The sequence below is a fragment of the Bos grunniens genome, chromosome 10 (assembly GCF_055505025.1).
Source record: "Bos grunniens cultivar Pamir isolate PY7600 chromosome 10, Bosgru_T2T1.0, whole genome shotgun sequence".
In the NCBI taxonomy this organism is placed as follows: domain Eukaryota; kingdom Metazoa; phylum Chordata; class Mammalia; order Artiodactyla; family Bovidae; genus Bos; species Bos grunniens.
The window spans coordinates 100,619,447-100,636,053 of NC_141174.1; the positions used below are offsets into that span (position 1 = coordinate 100,619,447).

Sequence of the window (16,607 nt, forward strand, 5' to 3'; positions counted from 1 at the left end):
AAGTCTCAGATTTGCAACACCATTAATAAGCACAGCACAGTACCATTAGTTAAGAAAGACTATCATGAATGACTAAAGAACAAAGTATGTTATTTAAATTTGATTTAAGAATAGGTACCAAAACAAACAAAAGAATAAGGGGGCAAAAGACCTAAAATGGAATCAGAGACATGTGGGAAGAAGGGAAATCTGACCACCATCAGATGCCTTAGGTTACAGGGTTTTTTCCTTTTCTCTAGAATTTCACATAAAGATATAAGTTTAATGAATACAGATTTATACTCAAATTTCATCACCACTACCAGATAATCTATTTTATCAACTTGCAAAAGAAGCAAAAAGTAGTCATATTTATTTGCAACTAGTAAGAAGTCAACAGTTATTTCAAAGACAGTTTCTATGCAGCACAAGTGGCTGAATTCAAGCAGTGCAATTCACAGAGCTCAATGATTCAGATGAATCAACTGTATTTAGATTTTTACCTGAGTAAAAAAATAATAACTCTGAAATTTCTTTATGGACTAGTTATTTCTCATAAGAAAAAGAAACACCTAACAACATCTTTTCTGTAAGAGTGTTTCACACTTCAAAATGGTATTTCACTTGCTTGTGGAGTGCTAAATGTATTCATGTATGGCACAAGCTGAGTTTCACAGTTGAAACTCAATTTTCAATATAATGAAGGTCACTTCTGATTCCTTATTAGAAAGCATTAAGAATGGGTGAAAACAAACACGTTCTTCCAAACCACCTCCTAACACAACTACAAGCTCTACAGGAATTACCTTTTGCAAAGACCACTGCCCACAACAAATTCCACTCCTTCACCTGCTAGCCCTTACCGACTCCTAGGATTACTCTTAGAGATACACTAAGTGATCTTGAAGCTGGAAACACAAGCATAACCAAAACACATTCTACTTGCTTTGATTCCCTTAGACAGCAATCCTTACCTTTCCACTTTTGAAAAGTTAGAGCTCCACTAAATCCTAGTGACCTAAAATACCACTAACAGTCAAAGTTAAGTCTATTGTAGTCAGGTGAAACATATTTTGGCCTCCTGCATTTCACAGTGAGTCCAACAAATTCATGGACCCACCCTATGGTTATTTTGCAGTTTCTGAATGTGTATTGAATAAACTTATTTGACCACTGACACATTTTCCACAAAGGCTCCATGACCAGGGAGTATAGGCTATTGTGATAGGAATGACCAAGTGACCTCCCTATTAGGATAGTAAACCAAAGAAAATATTACATCCATGGGAAAACTGTAGAGATTAATATCACTACCAAAAACTTGAAATTTTCAAGGATCACATTCATGTTTAACTTACCTCTTTGGTCTGTGCAGAGAACAGATAGATCTCAGAGAATGGCTGTGGGTTATTGTAAACTCATCAACAGCAGCTCCAGTGTGACTGGCTGTACCAAATGAGGTACCTTCTCTGGACCAAACCTAGCTCTTGGCACCTGAGAGGAAGCTACTCATCTGGAAAATGCTTTAGCAATACGCAGAGAACACAAGAATCCATTTGCTTTTATTTTAGGTCAAGGTTAAGAATACACTTTCAACATACTTACCTCAGGGTTTGAACAACTCTCCGCTCTGCCATACTTACTCTACAGAGACTGTGCTTAGTCTAAGATACGTTATAGATCATCACAACTGGTCCACTGAACTGACTGCACCATGCAGAATAGACTTGATGAACAGGACATGACAAATTCCTTGGTGTTTCAGTATAATGTGCCCAAGCTTCATGCTGAAAAACGCTATGAAAATTCAAGGGCTGCTACATCAGTCAAGTTTCTGAGGATACAGTGGTCTAGAACATGTTGGAATATCCCCTCCAAAGTGAAATGCAAGTTGCTGAACCCAGAAATTCATACTGTCAAAAGAAAGAAGCACAACACTTCATGGGCCACTTGACATTTTACTAAAGACAATGCCTACCACATTTATCAGGCTTCCCTGATAGCTCAGTTGGAAAAGAATCCACCTGCAATGCAGCAGACGCTGGTTCGATTCCTGAGTCGGGAAGATCTGCTGGAAAAGGGATAGGCTGCCCACTGCAGTATTCTTGGGCTTCTCTGATGGCTCAGCTGGTAAAGAATCTGCTTGCAATGTGGGAGACCTGGGTTTGATCCCTGGGTTGGGAAGACCCCTGGAGAAGGGAAAGGCTACACACTCTGGTATTCTGGCCTGGAGAATTCCATGAACTGTATAGTCCATGGGGTCACAAAGAGTTGGACACGACTGAGCGACTTTCACCACATTGATACACACTTATAGGTTACTTATAGCAGTGAGGGTTAGTTACTTACTTAGAGGGCCCAGAGCAAAATGTGGTTATATGCAGCATGTCTGGTCTGCAGTATCAACTGCTATGCCACTTGGGTCTTAAGATGCAGCAAGTTGAATTAGTTGCATCCAATAAAATCCAGAAAATCACAGCACAAATTTCTAAGGTTCTGGAACAAAGCCATTCCCTAAGAAAAGACTCCTGGCTTGCAACTAGGCTTTGGCAGAGCCCGAGGAAAAGATATCAAATAACTTGTAACCTGAGCTGCCTATAAGGATCTGAATGCTATCTGACTCACCAGGCTATAAAGTTGGGCTTGTGCAGAAGCAATCAATCATCAGAAGACAATGGTGTAAAAGAGACTGAGCTAAATGAGATCTATACAAGGTAAGAAATCACACGAGCAGATGGTTCAGACACCTCCAATGACCACTCTTACTGTATTACCCTACCTAGAGCTTCATGGAGAATTCCTTATGATCAGCTGACTGAGAAGGAAACTTCCTCAGTATCTGGCACCAAGCAAAAGTGGACTGTCGCAGTCTCACATCTCCAATAAAGAACATCCTTGAAACACCTTGTGAAGAGAAGTCACCCTAGCAGACTACTACTTTTGCTTGTCCGCTTTATCAACACAGAGAAACGGCCAGAATTATGGATCTATGGTGAGTCATGGGCAAGTGCTAATGGTTACCCTGGATGGTCAAAGTGAAAGTCATTCAGTCATGTCCGACCCTTTGTGACCCCATGGACTATACAGTTCATGGAATTCTCCAGGCCAGAACACTGGAGTGGGTAGCCATTCCCTTTTCCAGGGGATCTTCCCAACCCAGGGATCTAAGCCAGGTCCCTTGCATTGCAGGTGGATTCTTTACTAGCTGAGCCACCAGGGAAGCCCAAGAATACTGGAGTGGGTAGCCTATCCCTTCCACAGGGGATCTTCCCAACCCAGGAATCAAACCAGGATCTCCTGCATTGCTGGTGGATTATTTACCCACTGAGCTACCAGGGAAGCTTTATGGATGGTCAGTGGCTTGGTTGGGGCGGAGAGGGTGGACAGTACTAGGAGAGGTGATAAAAGGAGATCTGGGAAGAAGTATATGGATGGACCTCTCTGGATGATCATAGTATGTGAAAAATGTTTTGCTCCAATGTGGATATACACTAAAGGGCATCCACTGCAGAGGGCCCCTCAGTAATCAAGTAAATAAATCTTCAGATATCAGTTAGCCTCTGTCACCAGCCACCCCAGGACATCCTCAACAGACTAGAAGTGGCCACAGTGACAGCAGCAGAGGTGATGAATGGATTCCACACAAGAACTTCTCATGAAGGCCAACCTGGCTCCTGCCAACAATGAGTACTTAACTTGCCAACAGCAGAAACTAATCCCCAGTCCTCAAGATAGCAACATTCCCCTGAAGGATCAGGCAGCCACTGGGGGGAGTTGGGAGGTAGGAGTGTGTGTGTGTGTGTGTGTGGATGAGAAACACTGGACCCTTTCCATCAAGGAGGAGGTAATGAATCATCCTCACTGTTTAAGTCCAACTTATACACACACACACACACACACACCATGTTATTTGCTTCTCCTCACTTCTTTCTCTATCTTTTCCAAGAAGGATTGTCCATAGTGTTTAACTTTACAATTTAGTTTTTGATTAAAGAATATTCCATAGAATTGTAAATAAGTTAGGAGAGATGATAATATCACCCAGAGACAGATACTATTAACTATCACCAACAATGAAGTTCTTAATCTGAAATCCTGATGGGGTGAGTACATGGTTAATCATTAGGAAAACTAAATCCACTCGCAATCATACAGGGTGGGAAAAAAATCAGCCACTAGAACAGCAAAAATTTATAAGACATAATACTGAGATTTGGCGAGCAACTGGAATTCCCATATATTGCAATTTGGAGCATAAATTGGTATATCCACTTTGGAAAACTAGCAGCTACTCATACACCTACTCTGTGACCCAGTAATCCTATGTTTTGGCTATACACATGAGTAAGTACACACATCCACACATGTATAAGAATGTTCAGAACAGTTTTACATATAATAGCTAAATACTGTCAATAGAATGGGTAAATTGTATTATCCTCATATAATGGAATATCACACAGAAATTGAAAAAAGTAAAGAACTTCTGCTACAGGCAATAACATGAAAGAATCACAAAATATAATGCTAGGTGAAAGACGCTGCACACAAAGGAACACATATTTTATTATTCTACTTCTGAAATGTCAAAAAGGGATAAATTAAGGTACAGGGATGAAAGTCAGAATAGTGGTTTACTTCTAGGCTTCCCTGGTGGCTCAGAGGTTAAAATGTCTGCCTCCAATGCAGGAGACCCGGGTTGGGAAGATCCTCTGGAGAAGGAAATGGCAATCCACTCCAGTATTCTTGCCTGGAGAATCCCATGGACAGAGAAGCCTGGTATATCACAGTCCACAGGGTCACAAAGTCAGACACGACTGAGTGACTTCACTCCTCACTCCTCACTCTTCTGGGCAAGTCAGTGAAAGGGGAGACAGGTACTGTTTGAAAAGGGACACAAGGGACCCTCCTTGGAAACTGAAAATATTCTTAATCTTGATCTGGGCAGTGTCTACATATTTTATTTACATGTAAGAATTCACCCAGCTATATACTTAAGATTTGTATATTTCACTGTATGTTCAGTTCAGTTCAGTCGCTCAGTCGTGTCCGACTCTTTGCGACCCCATGAATTGCAACACGCTAGGCCTCCCTGTCCATCACCAACTCCCGGAATTCACTCAGACTCATGTCCATCAAGTCGGTGATGCCATCCAGCCATCTCATCCTCTGTCATCCCCTTCTCCTCTTGCCCCCAATCCCTCCCAACATCAGAGTCTTTTCCAATGAGTCAACTCTTCGCATGAGGTGGCCAAAGTACTGGAGTTTCAGCTTTAGCATCATTCCTTCCAAAGAACACCCAGGACTGATCTCCTTTAGAACAGACTGGTTGGATCTCCTTGCAGTCCAAGGGACTCTCAAGAGTCTTCTCCAACACCACAGTTCAAAAGCATCAATTCTTCGGCGCTCAGCTTTCTTCACAGTCCAACTCTCACACCCATACACAACTACTGGAAAAACCATAGCCTTGACTAGACGGACCTTTGTTGGCAAAGTAATGTCTCTGCTTTTGAATATGCTATCTAGACCTTTGTCTAGGTTGGTCATAACGTTTCTTTCAAGGAGTAAGCGTCTTTTAATTTCATGGCTGCAGTCACCATCTGCAGTGATTTTGGAGCCCAAAAAATAAGGTCCGCCACTGTTTCCACTGTTTCCCCATCTATTTGCCATGAAGTGATGGGACCAGATGCCATGATCTTAGTTTTCTGAATGTTGAGCTTTAAGACAAGTTTAAAAACCACTTACTTCCCTGCTTTACTTTCAAGGATAAGTAGGAAAAATGTCCTTGAAAGCCTTGATGAGTTTATCTTATATATAAGTCATGTATCACATACTACCTTTTTAAAAGAACTTTATATGATACACCATCTTCCCTTTCTATTCAATATACCATGTTTCAAATTTCAAAGTATATATTTGAACTCTGTGATTACTTAAAACTACATTTTATTTTAAAAAATTCTTGTCCAGACTAGATCCAATAGAAATTTAATACATTTGTAAAAGTGTAAACAGATAGGCAGGGGGGTCCCCAGAGGAAGAAAACCAGGCACGGCTTTCTTGACCTAAGATAAGTCATTTTTAGCCTAAACCACTGTGTGATTTAAGCCTGGCTACAAAGCTTGTCCTTAAACAGGTCTCAGTGATAATTATTTTAAGGGTACAAAAGAATGCAGAAACAGTCTTATCAGGCAAGAGAAGTAACAATAGCAAAGATAACAAATCAGTTGCAAAGACTCCCAATTCTATATCAATTGTAAAGATTAGCCTAAAGCACTATCTGGAGCTGTATAGCAGAATTAAAATCCGGCCCCCCCACCGCCCCGGGGCAAGGGGGCGCTCAACCCAGGTCAAATGGAACCTAAGACAAGATGATGTCCAACCTTTTCTGATCCTCCTGACTTTAATCAACTAAAACTCGGACTCTGCCTTCCACTCAAGCCCCTTCAAGAATAGGGATGTATCCTTAGATTAAAACTTCCCCAATTTTGCTGTTTGAGGAGACACTGTTTTGGGAAAGATTCCTGATGTTGTTCTTGCTGCAATGAATAAATCCTTCCTTCTCCCAGACTTTGACTTGGTTTTGTCTTTTGACTCAACAACCCCCAAGAGGCAAACTCAGTTTTAGTAACATAAGCAATTAAAGAAAATCCAATTCTAAAAATATTTTACCATGTTGACATTTTTTTCTTCTTTCTTAATAAGCCAGGCTATCAAGGTAAACTTTTAAATTCTTGGGTTGTTTGCTATGTTAAACTAAATGGGCTAGTCTATTATTAGACTATTAAGTTTATAAAACCAGCAGACCATTAATTTTAAAAGTCAAGCAGAACACTGACTTCAGTTTACCCTTAATATCAATTTCACTGGGGTTAACGTTCACATTGTTCAAAATTAAACCTTGGAGAACAACACACAAGTCTTCAACTTAAGTTCCCTAAAGTAATTATTAACAATGGTCTTTACCCTTCTCTTCAATACATTACCTTCCCTAAGACAACTCAATTTTTGAAACAATAAAGGCAGTATAAATGGTATCAAGTCTAAGGGTTCATTTCAACTCTAATCTAATGGCTTAACATATTTTCTAAAAGTAGTAGATGACTTAATCTGTATCTTTTTTGATTACTGACTCTCAAATTTTAAATATTAACTTTACAATTGAAAATTAAACTATTACCTAACACAGTTGTATGCATATTCAGCAATTTCTACTAAAAGTTCATGTTACTGTTTTCCCTCTTCAATTAAATATTCACTTTCACCACTGAAACTATTTATGCTGTATTTGCATAAAAGTTTTTAGAGTAAAACTTTCATAAAAATATTGAATAATGAAGTTTTCTTTTCAAAAAACAAAAAATTCAGCATGGACACAAGGTAGTATTGAACATATTATTTTATGCATAAATTTATTATATGTAGAACATTTATAAATGTTCACATCACAGTTGTAATTCTTAAATTTCAGTTTTATCCTACTGATCTGGAGTCACTGCTAATACTATTTAGCTTTTCACTGGTAATATTGACATTATTGCCAAAATCCTACTTGACAGACACCATAATACGAGCATGTTCTCACTAGAAATAAGACAAATTAATGAGAAACTCAAAGAGGGAGAAGGGAGACTTTCTTCTTTCATATGTACAGTACTCAACGCAGCTCTTTTCTCCCTGTCAAATTTATGTTTCTGACAAAATTTCTGATTTTTAAAGAACACCTTCTCTCTTAAACCTTAACTCTGAGGAAATATCTAAAAATTCTTTCAGACTTTTAAGTACTTTTTGTTCTAATTACTACTTCAAATAAATTTATAATACAAATCTTTCCCAATTCATAATTTCACTCTCTAAGGTTAAGGTTAATCTCTGAATCTAGCCTCAATCTTTAAAGGGAACATAAACTATAAAATCATACTTTTATTAGGTTTAAGTGTAATTTTTAAAATATACTCTTATATTCATAGAACTTTGAGCACTTAATGTGAGTATACGGTATTATGTGCTGAGACAAAATAAATCTGAGATACAGAATTAAGGAAATATCCACAACACAAAAGTTACCTATTTCTCAACTGCAATGTTATCTGTCTTTATTACTCTTATTTCTAAAACCTAGTTCAGTTCTTGGCAAAAAAAAAAAAAAGGTAATAATAAACATTTGTTGAATTATGAATAAAAATTCCAAACAAAAACAAGGGATCTTAATAGGCCTGAACTGTGCACAAGATTCATGAATTCTATACTTCACTTTGGGTCCAAATATTATCTTCCTCAGCAGAGAAAAATATCACATAAATAATTGTCTTAAAGTATTTGATTTAGTATCAACTTATTTAGATATTAAAGATTGATTTTTAAAGGAATTATTTATTTTAAAATAGTTTTAGACTTAAAGAAAAGTGGCAAAGATAATAAACAGTTCCCATAAATCTGGCACCCAGTCACCTCTACTGCTAACACCTGACATTGCTATGGTATATGTGTTACAACTAAAGAATCAACATTGGTACATTTCTATGAACAAATTTCCGAATATCCAAATTTCACTAGTTTTTCCTTAATGTCCAAAACTCTACCTAGAACATCATATTAAATTTAGTGATCATATTTTCTTAGCTTTTGGTCTATGATAGTTTCTCAGACTTACCTTAAGTTTGATGTCCTTGACAGTTTTGAGAAGCACTGAGTTCAGGAATGTTCCTCAGTTTGGATATGTCTTATGTTTTTCCTAGAAGGTTTTGGTTTTGAAAACATCAGATTTCAAAATATTCAGCTCAAAGACTTCTGACAGGACAAAGTACAAAGCAAAAATTTTGTCCCTCATCTCCCCATTTATTCAACAAAAAATGCACTATTCTAGGAAGAAGCCATCCACAAGTTTAAACTACAGACTGCAGATAGAGAACTCAAGCAATAAGAAATTAAGTTCAACAGTGTTGCTGGGGGACAAATCCAAGGACCCTGAAGAGAACGAGCCAGAAAAAGACTAAGAGCCAAGGGGAGAACTGGGAGAAAATTCATCTGGCATCTACTCTGCCCCAGGCCTCTCTATGAAGTCAGAGTTCAACTACAAAAACTGTACTGACTATTGCCCCCTGCCACTCCCTACTTTTGCCTCAGTCTCCCACATCAATTCATTGCAGCCTATCTCTCCATCTGGGTAAGCTGTCTATAATCATTTTCAGAAAAAGAAAAGAAGGTGGTCGGGTCCCAGCAGGAAAGAACATTACTAACAGCGTAACTCAGATTAATCAAGGAACCTCTGCAAAGATGTAGGCAGAGAAGCCAACCTGAGATGATACAGTACCTTGGGGTAGGCCAGCACTGGAAGCTGTTCCACACCGAGCTCCAAAGAACAAGGAAAGGAAGGCATTGCTAAAACCCTGGGAGAACTGTGATTAGAAAGAGCTACCTGATGAGCTGAAGGGAACAGACATTTTCACCTCACTTTCCTGCCCTCCAGGCTCAACCCTGCTAGAGCCTTCAGTTGACCAGAACCAAGGAGACCAGAAGGTAAATGAATTGACACACAAATCAGCATCCCAGAGCACAGAAAGGATTAGGATGGGGAATGAATCTGGAGGGGCAAATAAAAGATAGGCAGTTCAGAAAGGAAGGCACTCTTCAGAGAGCTATTTGCATATTGATATTTGTTCTTCTGTCTTATCACCCCTGCTGTGCTGGGAACTCCTGGAAGAGGATTTACAAAAATAATCTTAAATCCGCTCCTGGTAAGCCCTAGAAATCTATCTGAAAGAAGAGATGCAACAGGCCAATTTAGGTCCATCACAGCATGACTCTGCTGCAGGGAAGACTCACAAACACCCAGACTGACCACTCAGCTCTGCCCTCTTCTCATGTCAATACAGAACAGAGCCTGCACCTGTTGGTCACAGGGCAGTGTCTATGTTCTCACAAGGAAGAACCTAACCATTGGACCTGCCCAATACTTCATAAACTTCAGGGCTGTACCTTGAATCTATACCTGATAGACTGGGAACAAAATGAAACTTCATTTACATTACACTCCAATTCTCCAAATAATTTGTCTTGCTTAATGGCCTGTACACCTGTTGTCTGGAAACCTTCAATAAGTTACTACTAGACCTTTTATGTTTATATAAACACCAGATTTATCTTTCCTTATCACCCACTACTTGCATGCTCTCCCCTTCCCACCCTTCCCCTGCTCTCCTGCCTTGGGATCTTAGCTATTTTTCTCTGTGGAACTTTCTACTCCACATTTCATTACTGGCAGCTCCTTCCAGGAATGGCAGATGCCTCCCAATTTCTTCTCACTTCCTCCCAGACAAGCACTGTACTGGGCAACAGAGTAAGTGCCTAAGAAATTCATGAGCTGAATATGCTGTGCGCAAATGCCTTTGCATTTAATAAAAACACCCATTCCTCTTTTCAGAAATGCAATGAAAACATGAAAGGTTGAAGGTTCACAGGAATGACATTTATATTTCATAACGATTGTGCTGCCAATATCGTTCCGAGTCCTGTTTTAACAAACCATGAACAGCCTGGGCTATCATATCAGTTCCAGTCAGTTCAGTTCAGTCGCTCAGTCGTGTCCGACTCTTTGCGACCCCATGAATCCCAGCACACCAGGCCTCCCTGTCCATCACCAACTCCCAGAGTTCACTCAGATTCACGTCCATAGAGACAGTGATGCCATCCAGCCATCTCATTCTTTGTCGTCCCCTTCTCCTCCTGCCCCGAATCCCTCCAAGCATCAGGGTCTTTTCCAATGAGTCAACTCTGCACATGAGGTGGCCAAAGTACTGGAGTTTCAGCTTTGGCATCATTCCTTCCAAAGAACACCCAGGACTGATCTCCTTTGGAATGGACTGGTTGGATCTCCTTGCAGTCCAAGGGACTCTCAAGAGTCTTCTCCAACACCACAGTTCAAAAGCATCAATTCTTCGGCACTCAGCCTTCTTCACAGTCCAACTCTCACATCCATACATGACCACAGGAAAAACCACAGCCTTGACTAGACGGACCTTTGTTGGCAAAGTAATGTCTCTGCTTTTGAATATGCTATCTAGGTTGGTCATAACTTTCCTTCCAAGGAGTAAGCGTCTTTTAATTTCATGGCTGCAGTCACCATCTGCAGTGATTTTGGAGCCCAAAAAAATAAAGTCTGACACTGTTTCCACTGTTTCCCCATCTATTTCCCATGAAGTGATGGTACCAGATGCCATGAACTTCGTTTTCTGAATGTTGAGCTTTAAGCCAACTTTTTCACTCTCCACTTTCACTTTCACCAAGACACTTTTGAGTTCCTCTTCACTTTCTGCCATAAGGGTGGTGTCATCGGCATATCTGAGGTTATTGAGATTTCTCCCAGCAGTCTTGATTCCAGCTTGTGCTTCTTCCAGTCCAGCGTTTCTCATTATGTACTCTGCATATAAGGTAAATAAATAAGCAGGGTGACAATATACAGCCTTGACGTACTCCTTTTCCTATTTGGAATCAGTCTGTTGTTCCATGTCAAGTTCTAACTGTTGCTTCGTGACCTGCATACAGATTTCTCAAGAGGCAGTGGTCTGGTGGTCAGGTGGTCTGGTATTCCCATCTCTTTCAGAATTTTCCACAGTTTATTGTGATCCATGCAGTCAAAGGCTTTGGCATAGTCAATAAAGCAGACATAGATGTTTTTCTGGAACTCTCTTGCTTTTTCGATGATCCAGTGGATGTTGGCAATTTGATCTCTGGTTCCTCTGCCTTTTCTAAAACCAGCTTGAACATCAGGAAGTTCACAGTTCATATATTGCTGAAGCCTGGCTTGGAGAATTTTGAGCATTACTTTACTAGCATGTGAGATGAGTGCAATTGTGCGGTAGTTTGAGCATTCTTTGACATTGCCTTTCTTTGGGATTGGAATGAAAACTGACCTTTTCCAGTCCTATGGCCACTGCTAAGTTTTCCAGATTTGCTGGCATACTGAGTGCAGCACTTTCACAGCATCATCTTTCAGGATTTGAAATAGCTCAACTGGAATTCCATCACCTCCACTAGCTTTGTTCGTAGTGATGCTTTCTAAGGCCCACTTGACTTCACATTCCAGGATGTCTGGCTCTAGGTCAGTGATCACACCATCGTGATTATCTGGGTCATGAAGATCTTTTTTGTACAGTTCTTCTGTGTATTCTTGCCACCTCTTCTTAATATCTTCTGCTTCTGTTAGGTCCATACCTTTTCTGTCCTTTATTGAGCCCATCTTTGCATGAAATATTCCCTTGGTATCTTTAATTTTCTTGAAGAGATCTCTAGTCTTTCCCATTCTGTTGTTTTCCTCTATTTCTTTGCATTGATCGCTGAGGAAGGCTTTCTTATCTCTTCTTGCTATTCTTTGGCACTCTGCATTCAGATGCTTATATCTTTCCTTTTCTCCTTTGCTTTTCACTTCTCTTCTTTACACAGCTATTTGTAAGGCCTCCCCAGACAGCCATTTTGCTTTTTTGCATTTCTTTTCCATGGGGATGGTCTCGATCCCTGTCTTCTGTACAATGCCACGAACCTCCATCCATAGTTCATCAGGCACTTTATCTATCAGATCTAGTCCCTTAAATCTATTTCTCACTTCCACTGTATAATCATAAGGGATTTGATTTAGGTCATACCTGAATGGTCTAGTGGTTTTCCCTACTTTCTTCAATTTAAGTCTGAATTTGGTAATAAGGAGTTCATGATCTGGGCCACAGTCAGCTCCTGATCTTGTTTTTGTTGACTGTATAGAGCTTCTCCATCTTTGGCAGCAAGGAATATAATCAATCTGATTTCGGTGTTGACCATCTGGTGATGTCCATGTGTAAAGTCTTCTCTTGTGTTGTTGGAAGAGGGTGTTTGTTATGACCAGTGCATTTTCTTGGCAAAACTCTATTAGTCTTTGCCCTGCTTCATTCCGTATTCCAAGGCCAAATTTGTCTGTTACTCCAGGTATTTCTTGACTTCCTACTTCTGCATTCCAGTCCCCTATAATGAAAAGGACATCTTTTTGGGGTGTTAGTTCTAAAAGGTCTTGTAGGTCTTCATAGAACCATTCAACTTCAGCTTCTTCAGCATTACTCATTGGGGCATAGACTTGGATTACTGTGATATTGAATGGTTTGCCTTGGAAACGAACAGAGATCATTCCGTCGTTTTTGAGATTACATCCAAGTTCTGCATTTCAGACTCTTTGTTGACCATGATGGCTACTCCATTTCTTCTGAGGGATTCCTGCCTGCAATAGTAGATACAATGTTCATCTGAGTTAAATTCACCCATTCCAATCCATTTTAGTTCGCTGATTCCTGGAATGTCGACGTTCACTCTTGCCATCTCTTGTCTGACCACTTCCAATTTGCCTTGATTCATGGACCTGACATTCCAGGTTCCTATGCAATATTGCTCTTTATAGCATCGGACCTTGCTTTTATCACCAGTCACATCCACAACTGGGTACTGTTTTTGCTTTGGGTCCATCCCTTCATTCTTTCTGGAGTTATTTCTCCACTGATCTCCAGTAGCATATTGGGCACCTACTGACCTGGGGAGTTCCTCTTTCAGTATCCTATCATTTTGCCTTTTCATACTGTTCATGGGCTTCTCAAGGCAAGAATACTGAAGTGGTTTGCCACTGCCTTCTCCAGTGGACCACATCTGTAAAATCTCTCCACCATGACCCACCCGTCTTGGGTTGTCCCACGGGCATGGCTTAGTTTCATTGAGTCAGACAAGGCTGTGGTCCTAGTGTGATTAGATTGACTAGTTTTCTGTGAGTATGGTTTCAGTGTGTCTGCCCTCTGATGCCCTCTTGCAACACCTACCGTCTTACTTGGGTTTCTCTTACCTTGGGCGCAGGGTATATCTTCATGGCTGCTCCAGCAAAGTGCAGCCGCTGCTCCTTAACTTGGATGAGGGGTATCTCTTTGCCGCCGCCCAAGGGCTATCATATAAGGAACACCAAATATCATCACCCACAAACAAGTCTCTGCTGTAGTATGGCAATGAATTATTATGTTCATCTTACCAGGAATACAAAGCAGATGATTTAGTACTGTTCTTTATAAAAGGAGATGATCAGTAATTGTATGTAATTTATCAAAATGAGATTGTACAGAGATTACTTAGTAGGAAAAAACAGGTCGTAAGATGATATAAAATAATTTAAAAGCAGCAATGACTTTTGTACCTTTTAGGTCCTTTATTAACTTAGTACTTAATTACAATCTTTAAAGATACGAGAAGTAAACTTTCACAACAGATTGGCCTTCTAATGAAATGTCTTTATACCTATCTCGTCTTTCTGCTTTCCCTTGTTAAAATAATTCTATCCCCTCTGCACCTTTGATCTAAGAGCACGGATTGTCTCTTGTTGGACTCCATTCCTTCCGTAGTATGACTGACACCACCCTCTCACCTCCTTTGCCCGTCTGTTGCCCCCTCTTGTTTATCACCATCTTGTCTTCATTGGCTCACTCTTTCTTTACAGCCTTAGTCACTCAAATCCTTTTAAAAAGTAAAATACAAATCTCCCTAGCCTCTATGGAAGTCCCTCCAGTTGCTCCCTGTTGCTTTCTTCCTTCTCACTAGAAAGAATACCGGTGTTCTGGCCTTCTGCATCTTTACCTCCTCGCCCCTCCTTTTCTTGAGCCAAGGCCAGACACCATCAATCTACTACACCTGGTTCCCACAAAGGACACCAATTTCTTTTGGATGTCAAACCCACTAAATACATTTCAGCCTGTGTCTTGCTGGCCTTCTCTGCCATGTTTGCTACCACTGACTTCTTCCTATGACTACTGTAACATAAGTTTTTCATTTCTGGTTGTTCTGGATCTAACCATTCCTGCTTACTGCGCTTTCTTGGTGTTTCTCTGCCCACTCTTTATACACTGTAGTCTCTAATGGTTCCCTTTTGTTACTGCCTTTGTCTTTCTCTCTGCCTTCTCACCCCTCGGTCAATTCTCTTCCATCCCTCCCACTCTCCTGCTCCCTTCTCACTCTTTCCAAGCTCTCCTTGGAGTACACGGTCATATCCACTTCCACAATTCTCTCACCTTTTACTAAAGGCTCTCTAAGTCTTTTCTCCCTAAGTCAAAGCTATGATTTTTCCACTAGTGAGGTATGGTTATGAGAGTTGGACAATAAAGAAAGCTGAGTGCTGAAGAATTGATGCTTTTGAACTGTGGTGTTGGAGAAGTCTCTTGAGAATCCCTTGGACTGCAAGAAGATCCAACCAGTCCATCCTAAAGGAAATCAGTCCTGAGTAGTCATTGGAAGGACTGATACTGAAGCTGACGCTCCAATACTTGGCCACCTGATATGAAAGAACTGACTCATTGGAAATGACCCTGATGCTGAGAAAGATTGAGGGCAGGAGAAGGGGATGACAGAGGATGAGATGGTTGGATGGCATCACCGACTCGATGGACATGAATTTGAGCAAGCCCTGAGAGTTGGTAATGGACAGGGAAGCCTGGCATGCTGCAGTCCATGGGGTCGCAAAAAGTTGGACGCGACTGAGCAACTGAACTGAAGTCTTTTCTCCAGCTACAGAAATATACTTAGCTAGCAACTTTGATGTCCACAGTGTTTCCAACTCAACATAAATAGCCCAAGGGTACCCTAGCCACCATCAGTCTGGCAAAGCCAGCAATCTGGAATCATCTTAACCTCTACCTCTTCCCTCAATTTCCAAATCTTGCAACTCTTATCTCCTAAGTATTTTTAAAACTCATCCCCATTTCCTTTTCAAACAGATCTCCAAGTACTAGTTTAAGTTCTTACTGTCTCTCACCTGGAGCACTGCAAAGTCTTCTAGCAGAGCCTCTACATTCTCCTTAATTTTGAACCTGTATGTGTTATGTGTGCTCAGTCATGTCCAACTCTTTGCAACTCCTTAGACTGTAGCCATCCAGGCTCCTCTGTCCATGGGATTCTCCAGGCAAGAATACTGGAGTGGGTTACCATTTCCTTCTCCAGGCAAGAATACTGGAGTGGGTTACCATTTCCTTTTCCAGGAAATCCTCCACACCCAGGGATCAAACTTGTGTTTCCTGTGTTGTAGGAAAATTCTTTATCACTGAGACATCAAGGCTTCAAACCTGGTTCTCCTTAATTCTGAATCTCCATTTCACGTCCCTGACACAACCCTGCCAGATCCACTGAAAACATAAATGTCTATCAGTAGCCTAGTCACTCTACTTCTGCTTTATTGACTACACCAAAGCCTTTGACTGTGTGGACCACAACAAACTGTGGGAAATTCTTCAAGAGATGGGAATACCAGACCACCTGACCTGCCTCCTGAGAAATCTGTATGCAGGTCAGGAAGCAACAGTTAGAACTGGACACAGAACAACAGACTGGCTCCAAATTGGGAAAGGAGTACGTCAAGGCTGTATATTGTCACCCTGCTTGTTTAACTTACATGCAGAGTACATCATGAGAAACTCTGGGCTGGATGAAGCACAAGCTGGAATCAAGATTGCTGGGAGAAATATCAATAACCTCAGATATGCAGATGACACCACCTTCATGGCAGAAAGTGAAGAAGAACTGAAGTTCTTGATGAAAGTGAAAGAGGAGAGTGAAAAAGTTGGCTTAAAACTCAACATTCAGAA

The 16,607-nt window shown here is 40.6% G+C and overlaps 1 protein-coding gene across 11 annotated transcripts in view; it reads right to left on the bottom strand.

The window, feature by feature from the left end:
* The window catches only part of EPB41L4A (erythrocyte membrane protein band 4.1 like 4A), a 293,459-nt gene that overhangs the window by 229,131 nt on the left and 47,721 nt on the right, over positions 1-16,607 (bottom strand). For 2 of the 11 annotated variants that reach the window (XM_086323339.1, XM_086323335.1), the window contains exon 1: positions 8,633-8,713. The exons of the other annotated variants lie outside the window; for them this stretch is intronic. The gene's annotated coding sequence lies outside the window, so the exon portion shown is untranslated. Of the gene's footprint in view, positions 1-8,632; positions 8,714-16,607 lie in introns of those variants that run through there. 11 annotated transcript variants of the gene reach the window in all.